The sequence below is a fragment of the Charadrius vociferus genome, unplaced genomic scaffold (assembly GCF_000708025.1).
Source record: "Charadrius vociferus isolate BGI_N301 unplaced genomic scaffold, ASM70802v2 scaffold155, whole genome shotgun sequence".
Lineage (NCBI taxonomy): Eukaryota > Metazoa > Chordata > Aves > Charadriiformes > Charadriidae > Charadrius > Charadrius vociferus.
The window spans coordinates 631286-640857 of NW_009648431.1; positions in this window are offsets into that span (position 1 = coordinate 631286).

The window sequence follows — 9572 nt, forward strand, 5'->3', positions numbered from 1 at the left end:
TAAGTAGGGAGTAAGCAAATAGTTCTTCAGTATCTGATCTCAGTGGGTTGTGTTGAAGGGTTTTAAAACCAGCATATTTTCTGTCAGTTACTACAAATTCTATTTTGAATTTGTGTTACCAAGAAATATTTCTCTTTACAGATTAAACCACAGATGTTTTAATCTATTAAAAATACCTGAGTTACGGGTAACAATGTTGAATGCAAAAATGAATCAAAATGGCTTTCTAGTGTTCAGTCTTGAACCACTGCTTCATGGTTTAGACAACATCAGGCAGGAGATGAACTTTGCACTGATCCTCCTCAGTGGCAGCAGTGATTCTTCAGCTAGTTGACTTGGGGCATTCACAAAGCATTTCCCTGCAAAGAGACTTGGGGTTCTGTGCCAGGAACCGGAAAGGTAAACATTAAGCAGTACCACGTCAAATGGTTAGTTGATTGCATCCTTTTGTGAATCTGGTCCTTTGAGACAACCCAGAAGGTTAATAATGGGAATCCAAGCAACAAAATAAATTCTAAAGAATACTTCTGTACCACAATGAGTAGCTTTTCAGCCTATATGAAACATGTATCTCCATGCATAACAAAAACTAATCATAGATACAAAGTCTTGAGTAGAACAAATGACTGGCACTGTATCCTCTTCGGTCATCAGCAGCTGCCTGTACTGGGAACAGGACTGGAGAAAATCCTCTCTAGACTAAGGCTAACTGTATGAGCTCCCAGAGGTCTGTGTCTATATATGTCTGCCAGAAAACTCCAGTGAAATCACTACAGCCTGATGAAAGAGAAATTTCTGTCAGTTTGGACCCTTCTGTACTGTTCTGGCAAATGAGATAAATACTAAATTCTCTGTAAAAAAATAAATGGCTGCCTCTTTCTCTTACTGTGAGTTAACTTCTGGCCTCATCAAAATGACACCAACATTTACAGCAGTTTTAGGTTTGATATCTCATGGTATTGAGGTTGTATTACGTTGTGACACTTGCTCTTGTTCTTGCATTAATGTGCTGTCACCTGAGTCACTAGCACTGAATCTGGAGGGATTTAATAGTCTACAGCTATGGACATGGCACTGTGACCTCTCTATTCTAACGCTAACACCTCTAACTTGTCTTTGAGTAATATGAAGTTTCATTATAAGATATACTGAAACCAAGGCAGTGTCCCATATCTGGCAGAATCGTGTAAAACTAAGCTTATGCAGAAACAAGTGGTTGTCTCTTTCAATTTAGCATGCATTTCTGAATATTAACATCTTTGGTTTCATGTGTTATCTTTCTGAGAGTGATACACACACACATAAATTCTTTCTCATAAGACGATTAGAAACCTTATTTTGAAAAAAATTAAATACACAGATGAGACGTATTAAGTAAATGTGAAGACAAAATCCTGACCAAAACTCTTACAAAAAGGGAAAGCGGGGAAAGGATATAATCTTATCTCTTGCTGAAACTCATAGTAATGTTACTGTATATACACAGAAGAAAAAAACTTTCATAAACTAGAATAAGTCAAACTGGAAGACTGTGCTGACACAGGATGGAAGAAAGGTCTCTGCATGTGTTGGAAGCCTTTACTTACCCCTTCTCTCACCTGAATCTTAAGAGAATTTCAGCTTAATTAGAGATAAACAAATAAAAACATCCAAGGAAGCTCTTCATACTTAATCAGGGTGCATTATCTAAACCTTCTCTTCCATTTTGTCTGCAAATAGTATCCATCAGTAATCCTTATACGCTTGTTATATTCATCTTGCATGCAAGTTTACTTAACTGTGGGGAAATCCGTAAAAGTAAGGTTTTGGCATTCCCCAGCAATTGTCCTTCACCATCATGGTGCACATCTGAAGAGGCTGTATTTTGCTAGTTTGAGAGCTGGTATGAGAGGGGTCAATCTTCCAGTGATCAAAGATAGCCAAAAGAGCTCATTGACGTCAGGAAAGGCTGTAGAGATGGTGCCTCATCCTCAAAACTTGGAAAGAATTATATGAAAACCAGAGTTCCATTGTTACTATCTCTTGCCTGTATGAGGAATAATGTCAGCAGAACTAGGGAAGTGATCATCTCCCTGTACTCAGCACTGGTGAGACCCCACCTCAAGTACTGTGTTCAGTTTTGGGTCCCTCACTACAAGAAGGACATTGAGGTGCTGGAGTGTGTCCAGAGAAGGGCTACAAAGCTGGTGAGGGGTCTGGAGGACAAGTCTTATGAGGAACGGCTGAGGAAACTGGGGTTGTTTAGCCTGGAGAAGAGGAGGCTGAGGGGAGACCTTATCACCCTCTACAATTACCTGAAAGGAGGGTGTAGAGAGGTGGGGGCTGACCTCTTCTCCCTGGTGACAAGTGACAGGACAAGAGGAAATGGATTCAAGTTATGTCATGGGAGGTTTCGATTGGATATTAGGAATTTTTTTTTTACTGGAAGGGTTATTAAACATTGGAATAGGCTTCCCAGGGAGGTGGTGGATTTGCCACCCCTGGAGGTGTTTAAAAAAAGGGTAGATGTGGTACTTGGGGACATGGTTTAGAAGTGGTTTTGTCAGGGTAGGTTAATGGTTGGACTTGATGATCTGAAAGGTCCATTCCAGCCTTAGCGATTCTATGATTCTATGGTTCTATGATTCTGTGATTCTTGACTTTGACAGAAGTTTGGAGCTCATTGTAGGTCTTAGTGATTCTATTGTCGTTGATTTATGAGCAGTGGTATAAAGGGGTTATATCAAATATTGAGCAACAAAGATTTTAGTGAAAATTATAATTATCAAGGTCTAACGTAGTCTTACATATATTAGCCTTTCTACAGTCATACTTGAGATCAAAATCTTTGATGGTGTTTTAGTGCCACTCAGCGATGCATAATCTGGTTTCAGACTAAACAGATTCACGTTCCCACCTGTAGTTGATTCTGGCCAGAGGAGGTTAAGCACATATCACCACCAACCTGCGAAGGTACCTACGGCAGTTCAGAAGCCAGACTGGCCCATAACACAAGCCATGCTGTGCTTGAGCTCAGATCAGGTGGCATGCTCATCCATCCACAAACTCCATATCTATCCTTCGGTCACGAAATTGATTAAATGTTCTCTGCGTATTGTTTCCGTGTAATCTCAATTCCTGAATCTCCATCTAAGTGTTATTTGTTAAAATGTTTATATATAATACCAAAGAACATATTCCAAATAGAAGCAGAAATCCTTAATTCGATCTGGGATTTTTAGACTGTTGTTTTAAAATATGTCTGCTATGGTACATGTAAAAGCTATTTCACTTTATAAAAGAAAGTGGAAAATGAAATGTGAAACTCTAGTTTCTTCAGAAAAGTTGAAAGTTGAAAAGTACCGTAGCTGTCAAGGTTTGTGAATCCTTTATGGTATTGCTGCATAAGAAAGACATCAAATAATTACCAATGAAATCTAAGAATAAATTATGTACATTCAATATAAGAAAAATCAAGAAGATCTATAAAAAGTATAACTTTGAAGTCCTTTAACATTAGTAATTTATCAAATAGTCATTTTACAGCATGCTAATTAATTTTCTATACTCTGAATACATTTATATTTCCTTTTGAAATGCAGCCTATTGTTACTAAATCATTGCTGCTATTCAAACCTCTCCAGGATCTTAGTACTCTTAAAAGTTCTACTAGTTTGCTAAAAGTATTATCTCCTCCAAGTCTCATTGAAATCTTAGTCAACTGATAAGTAATTAAAAAGGGGTTTTCTTTGTTTTTATTGTTCAGTTAATTTGCTTGCTATAGCTTTGTCTTCTCTGTTTTTAATTTGGAGAGGTCAAGAAAGTCCATTAAATGTAGAGTGCTGTTGGACAGAACATCCTGCTCTCCCTCCGGTCTGCACGAAGAATCCATCCCTTCAGACCGCTGGGGAAGATACTCTGTCCTCAGATACTTACCGCCAGTTTCAAGCTTGACTGACAATACCAGTAGGATAGGCAGGGCAGAATTTTAATGCTGCCTTTCTCCTTAAAGGTAAATGGGGCTGATTTTATCTAAAAAAATAATCTTAGGAAAAAGGTTTTTTCCTTTTTTTTATACACTATCGTCGCCTGTGTTTTTTGATTTAGGATGTATCAAGAAGTAGTTATTCTATAAATTGTAGTATGTGCATCAAAATGGGGGCTGAGGTTGTTGCCAAGAGTGGTTGACTTCATGTTATTTGTAATTAATTGAGAATTAATAATGGTCATTCTGACTCCCAAAGAGTCAGTGAGGAAAACTTGCCGCAGTGTAATGAGGCATCAAGTCTGAACTCTGAGGCATTTTAGAAAGACAGAAGAATTTTACTTCCTTTGAAGAATCATTCTTATTGCCTAATGTGTTGAAAAGAATTTTAGAAAGACATCGTCCTTTACCTATGATGCTTCTAGTCAGAGGTTACCTTTACATGATTTATGACAAGGTAGCTCTCAAAGTATGAATATGTTTGCAATACCTATATAGTCTTCAGTACCGCATTCCTTGTTTTTTCCTCTTTTCAGTTCTCTGTTGAATGGGATCTATATTTTAGGGAGATTATTTTTTTGCCTTCTATCGTTGCATTTGTAGTAGGTCATTAATGAATTGACATAGATTTGAATTGTAGATGGAGGAATTTTTAATTAGGTCAGGAAAAATTGTAAACTCTACTGGAGGATGATTAACTGAAATGGAATAATTATTTGGTATTTCACATCTTATGGGGAGATATATTTATGCTTAAGGTCTGTCTTGTGGTTATTTTGTCCAACCTGGAAGCTTGAATGTATCCAGTAACTTTATCCATGTACTAGTATGATTTGAGATAGATATATATATAAAAATAGTTTCTTAGCTTGGATAGAATAAGCAAATCTGTACTGAGAAACAGTGATTTCACTTGATTGTATAGTTTTAATTCTATAAGCAAAGTAATAAGTTAGTAAGATAGTTAAAATATTCTTTAGACTTACTATGGAACTGTAAAGAGTTTTAGAAAAATACTGTCAAGGAAGTCCTTAAAAAAACCCATAGTAAACAGGAAAAATTGGAAAACAATAATGTGTTAACATTAATTTATCTTTTACAATTTTTAAAGTTTTCATTCTCATTGAGAGTTCATTGAGAATGTCTTAACAGAAAGCCTTGCTGAAACAGAGACTGCAAAACCAATATACTGATTACTTTTTCAATGAACCTAGAGAGAGCAGAAATGTTTCTTAAAGGGTGCCAGTTTCTGCCAGAGAATTCCAAGATAGAGAACCAATGCTGCTGAATTACCACTTGCCCAAGAAAGTTTGTCTCTGACACTTTTTACCATTGTGTTATTAATCTTTTCAACTAACTTCCTTCTTGTTCCAGACAGATAATATTATTTTTCTTACTTGTTTTTTATTTTCCTGCTTTTTTTCCCCTGTCATTGTTCTGATTTTCTTTTTTTATTAATGGAGAGAAGTTTTGTTTATAGTTCTTAGGCAGCAGTCTAGTTTTCACAAACCTCATCCTTTTCTTCTCCTAACTTAGCTGTTGGTTAGTTTTTTGGTTTTCTACTAATTCTTTCTTTCTTCATGTTCAGCTACATCTACAGATACATGAAATTATAAAATTACATTCAGAATTCCCTGCTTTTGTTTGTGCAGTCCTGTTTTTCTAAACTAGGCTCCTTTTTTTCATCACACTTCCGTTATCATTAAAATATGCTGTTGATTGAAAAACATCACATATTGTAACCCCCTGTGTGAATACCTTCCTGTACCTTACAGCTTTTGTTTGGAAGACAGTCCTTTAATATTAGCGTCTAGTCTGCCACTGATGATTAACAATATCTTTGAGCAATCTTTGACCAGTAATTGGGGCAAAGGGCAAACAAAAAAGGGAAAATAAAAAGCCCTTATTTTCCCTCAATATGTAGTTCAGTCCTGAAATGACTATATTTTAAAAAAGTCATTGAACTGGCTTTTATGTTTACCTGTTTATATGCTCCTCCATACTTTACTGGCATATTTTTACCAAATTTTTCTCTGATGTTTTTTAATCAATGTGAATCTAAAATCGAATTAGATTATATTTTATTTTGTATATAGTCATCAGAACACAGTTTTATTTGCAGTGCCCTTTATCAAACTGGTTTCTCTTCAAATTATGCCCTCAGATGCTACTATCCTAAAGATAATAAAATTGTAAAGATGTAATTTAAAGTCTATTTTGGGAATAGTCAGCTTCCATAGAAGTAGCCCAAGGAAACACTTGACCTGCAGAAACTTTATTACCAGTGATTTTGTTCTTTTTCTTGATTAGGTATCAAGTTGACTTTCAGATCTTGACCTCTTTCTTTCCACCGAGGAAATAATTTTCTTACAGAGTTTTGAACAATCATGCACCACCAGGCACAGAACTTGCAAGATAATTTTGCCATCTGCTTTTGGAGTTTTCCTGTTCTGTGTCCTTTTTCTTGTTTTTTATATCAACCTTAATGAAATGGCAAGTACAAGTTGTATGAGTCTTTAGGCAGGAGTAGAATAACAAAGTATACTATGGAATAAGGTCAAAACTGGACAGTGCTTTTCAACATTCTGCAAAGCTTCTTTTTGGTGGTGGTAAAAACACTTAAAAAGACAAAATGAAGTAAATATGAGCAGACCGGGTGTATTGCTTCTCGATCTGTTCATAATAGTATCCTAGCTACTCGCTCGCCTCAGAATTTTCAAGTGGCAGTTTTGTAAATACATGACAAAATGATACATCCTTCATAATGATAATGCTTTCAGCAGATGTGCTATCTCAATAATAATAATGTGCTGTAGATTTTGGAAAAATCATGAACTTTACTATTCTGGAGTCTTCATTTCTTCTCATGTTACATCCAAGTCCATCCATTATAATGGGCCAAGCTGATCTTTCAGCGAAATATTTAATGTAATGCCATAGTACTAAATTTGAATTACACATCTCAGCTAACCACAGACTGCAGTTAGAGAACTTGTATATATAGTATAAAATTTCTATAAAGTTCTAAATAGCTTTTAGGATTTCATCTCCACGTTTTGTGTACAGCTGATCATATTTTGAGGATGAGCACAGAACTGGGATAGGTGCAACCAACATCCCGTTACTCCAGCCACTCTCTTCAATCATAGAATCATGGAATGGTTTAGATTGGAAGGGAACTTGAAGATCATCTAGTCCCAACCCTTCTGCTGTAGGCAGGGACACCTCCCACTAGACCAGGTTGCTCAAAGCCCCATCCAGCCTGGCCTTGAACACCTCCAGGGATGAGGCATCCACAACTTCCCTGGGCAGCCTGTTCCAGTGCCTTACAACCCTCAGAGTGAAAAATTTCTTCCTAATATCTAACCTAAATCTACTCTCTTCCAGTTCAAAGCCATGACCCCTCGTCCTATAAGTACACTCCCTGATAAAGAGTCCCTCCCCATCTTTTCTGTAGACCCCCTTTAGGTACTTTACAGCTGCTATAAGGTCTCTTCAGAGCCTTCTCTTCTGCTGGCTGCACAACCCCAACTCTCTCAGCCTGTCCTCATAGGAGAGGTGCTCCACCCCTCTGATCATCTTCGTGACCCTCCTCTGGACTCGCTCCAACAGGTCCATAAATGACTCAGGCCAGAGTTATTCTAAGGGCCTGGACTGGCTAGTAGTGCAAAGCTCTTTTGAGTTTGATCTTACCAACAGACTGAGAAAAGGGAGAGAAAGGCAAAGGGGAAGTTTGGAGTTTCTCACTAACTGCTTCTTGGAGCTGCACAGTAACTTAAACCAATTTTCCACTTCATGATTCGGAGGGGGGGGTTGTGTAGAAGTAAAGCCTGGTGAGTATCTGGCTTGCAAGACTATAAATTTTGCATTGCCATTCCTGAGATGGAGTTGCTGGCTCCTTTCATGTGGGCTGCAGTCTGCACAGGGACCACTTGCTACCTGTACAGGGAACTTCAGTTCTACCTTTGCAAAATAAGAGGTTACACATCCTTAGTTGTTGCCCTGTTATTCAGTGGTTTGGTTGTTGGTTTTTTTTTTTTGTTTTATATCTAAATGGTTTATCTATATAGAGAGCCAGTAGACAAAAGTCTGAGTCCCAGTTTTCCTGTGAAATTATCAAATAATGCTGTTATCATTGAATAGATGTCAAGTAAAGGGCCTGTAAAGTTCCCAGGTAGAGTTTCTGGTCATCCAGTGGAAAACACATTTTTTTACATTCACGTTTACAAACTGGAAGAGTTTCAAGTGCAAGTTTTCAGTGTCAATTTTGAATCTTAATGGTCTTTTACCCTGGAGAAAGAAGACAGGAGGTTCTGTTCCTTGCTAATCATTTTCCTGTTTCTAGTGGGAATTTATTGGTTTCCAAAGAATTTGCTGCAATTAATTTGTAGTGTGACTTAGACCTTTGTAGTTTTATTTTCCTTTTAATAACTAGTGAACGTGTTTGGTGTGTGCTGCTAATCTTCATCTGTAGATGTTTTTCAGGAAAAAAGGTGGGTATTTTTTGTTTTGTTTTTCTGAATTGCCTCAACCCTAAAATATAGAAGTGCTAGGGGAGAGAAAGTAGCAAGTTTCATTTTTCCCTTGGTACAATTCACACAAAAACATTTTTCTTTCTGCAGTTGAGTAATAAACATATCTCCATTCCCTTTGCATTGGAAGTGAGGAACTTGAGACAAAATGCACATTCTGCTAAAGGAACACACAGAGGCATGCAAGAGTGAAGACCTTTGTCACTATATGCTGTCACCTCTAATGTTTCTTGCTTCTAAGTGAGGCCTGGGAATTTTTTCATGCACAGTCTTGCAAATAGTTCACTAAACTGAAAGTCAGGTACAGGACTTGGTTTCTCTGTGATGTTGGGTAAGATACTTCTTTATCCTCTGTGGTCCTGTGGCTTTAGTGGATTATACACAAGTGGTGTCCCCCAGGGCTCAGTGCTGGGGCCAGTTCTCTTTAATATCTTTATCCATGACCTGGATGAGGGGATCGAATGCACCCTCAGTAAGTTTGCAGAGGACATTAAGCTAGGCAGGCGTGTTGATCTGCTTGAGAGTAGGATGGCTCTACGGAGGGATCTGGACAGGCTGGATCAATGGGCTGAGGCCAATGGTATGAGCTTCAACAAGGCCAAGTGCTGGGTCCTGCACATGGGTCACAACACCACCATGCAGTGCTGCACGCTTGGGGTGGAGTGGCTGGAAAGCTGCCTGGCAGAAAAGGACCTTGGGGTGTTTGTGGATAGCCAGCTGAATATGAGCCAGCAGAGTGCCCAGGTGGCCAAGAAGGCCAACAGCATCCTGGCCTGTATCAGGAATAGTGTGGTGAGCAGGACTAGGGAAGTGACCATCTCCCTGTACTCAGCACTGGTGAGACCCCACCTCAAGTACTGTGTTCAGTTTTGGGTCCCTCACTACAAGAAGGACATTGAGGCGCTGGAGTGTGTCCAGAGAAGGGCTACAAAGCTGGTAAGGGGTCTGGAGGACAAGTCTTATGAGGAACGACTGAGGAAACTGGGGTTGTTTAGCCTGGAGAAGAGGAGGCTGAGGGGAGACCTTATCACCCTCTACAATTACCTGAAAGGAGGGTGTAGAGAGGTGGGGGCTGA